Source organism: Rhinolophus sinicus, chromosome 7, assembly GCF_057876585.1.
Source record: "Rhinolophus sinicus isolate RSI-liver-muscle chromosome 7, RSI-T2T, whole genome shotgun sequence".
Classification (NCBI taxonomy): domain Eukaryota; kingdom Metazoa; phylum Chordata; class Mammalia; order Chiroptera; family Rhinolophidae; genus Rhinolophus; species Rhinolophus sinicus.
The window spans coordinates 18651490-18653208 of NC_142507.1; the positions used below are offsets into that span (position 1 = coordinate 18651490).

General features: G+C 36.9%; 1 pseudogene; it reads left to right on the top strand.

Annotated features, from left to right (window-relative positions):
• The first annotated feature begins 671 nt into the window (after positions 1–671).
• LOC109461021 (ribosome biogenesis protein NSA2 homolog pseudogene) lies at positions 672–1457 on the top strand (annotated as a pseudogene).
• The last annotated feature ends 262 nt before the right edge of the window (positions 1458–1719 follow it).

Below are 1719 nucleotides of genomic sequence, written 5' to 3' on the forward strand. Positions count from 1 at the left end.
ATATTTTTTTTTGTCTTTGAACACATGAAAATTGGTGTCCAAGTTCATACAAAACAAGGGTACAGAATATCTTCAAATAAACTCATTGAAACATAAGCAAATAATTAAATATAAATATCATTACCGTAATTTAATCTTATTATCACCAAAAAGACATTACTGATATTTTATATATACAAAAGCATTGTGCTACACTAAACATGCAGGCCGGGGTCTCTAATACCATCTCCACTAAAAGGTACCAGAGCTCCACAGATCAACGGGTGATCCCAAGACTGAGGTATAGATCATCTTTTGATGTCAGAAAGTAAAGAAGTGCTTAAAAAGGGGTATGTGACAAAGAGATAGGAACCAGATCAAAAAGGTTTACACTGCCAAAATCCAGGACAATTTGAGCACCGAAATAATTAAGAACAGTAAAAAATTTTTAAACCTTTGGAAGAGAAAGGAATCTATCAGTTTATACTAATAATAGGTTACTGATGAACAGATGAAAGATGATAGATAGATAGGAGTTGTGATCAAAGAATATGGTGAAAGTTTAAATTAAAAATTATTACAGCCTTTCCTGTCGTGAGTTGTGTGGCATTGGTCCTTGAGTTACTGAGACCCAAAAGTTGAGAACTTCTTTGCGCCCGGGAAACTACACCTGGCACCTGGACATCATACACATGCCACAAAACGAATATATATTGAGTTACACCATAAGCACTATGGGTATCATTTGGATTAGCATGAGAAAAAGAGAGAAAGAAGGAAGGTCAAAAGGCTCAAAAATGTTCAAAGAAGGCAAAAAAGATGATTGGTCTCAAAGCTGAGGTCTAGCATAAACAGCGCCATGCTGAGAAAATACACGTGAAAAAGATTATCAAGATGCATGAAAAGAAAAACACCAAACAAAAGAATGATGAAAAGACTCCAGAAGGAGCAGTACCTGCATATCTACTAAACAGAGAGGGACAGTCCTGAGCTAAAGTACTTTCCAACATGATTAAACAAAAACTAAAAGAGAAAGTGGGAAAATGGGAAGTCGCTCAGCCCAAAGTTCAGGCCCAGAGGGAAATGGAGGTATTAAAAGTTATCTGAACAGGAAAAAGAAAGAAGAAAGATGGAAGAGGATGGTTACTGCAGTCTGTTTTGTTGAAGATGGCTTTACTCGAAAACCACCTAAATATGAAAGGTTCATTGGGCCTATGGGCTTACGTTTCAAGAAGGCCCATGTAACAAACCCTTAACTGAAAACCACCTTTTGCATGCTAATACTTGGTATAAAGAAGAATCCCTCATCCCCACTTTATACAACTTTGGGTGTTATTACCAAAGGTATGGTCATTGAGGTGAATGTGAATGAGTTGGGACTTGTGACACAAAGAGGCAAGGTTATTTGGGGAAAATATACCCAGGTTACCAACAATCCTGAAAATGATGGATGCGTAAATTCAGTGTTACTGGTTTGACAGGCGTTTCATACAAGTAACTCCTTATACGTAATTATTGAAAACTATGCACCAATCGGGAAAACCACCTTTACTGTGATGTTTCTGAGTACTACCAAACAGCTTACATGTCTGCCGTCAAGAGAGCTATTTATTCTATTGTAAAGAACATTAAAATGGCCCAGTTTAAAATACATATATTACAGTAAAAGACACATTGCCATTAATCTCCCTCAAAATACTCCCCCTCACTTTGAACACACTTATCCCACCATTCTTGCCA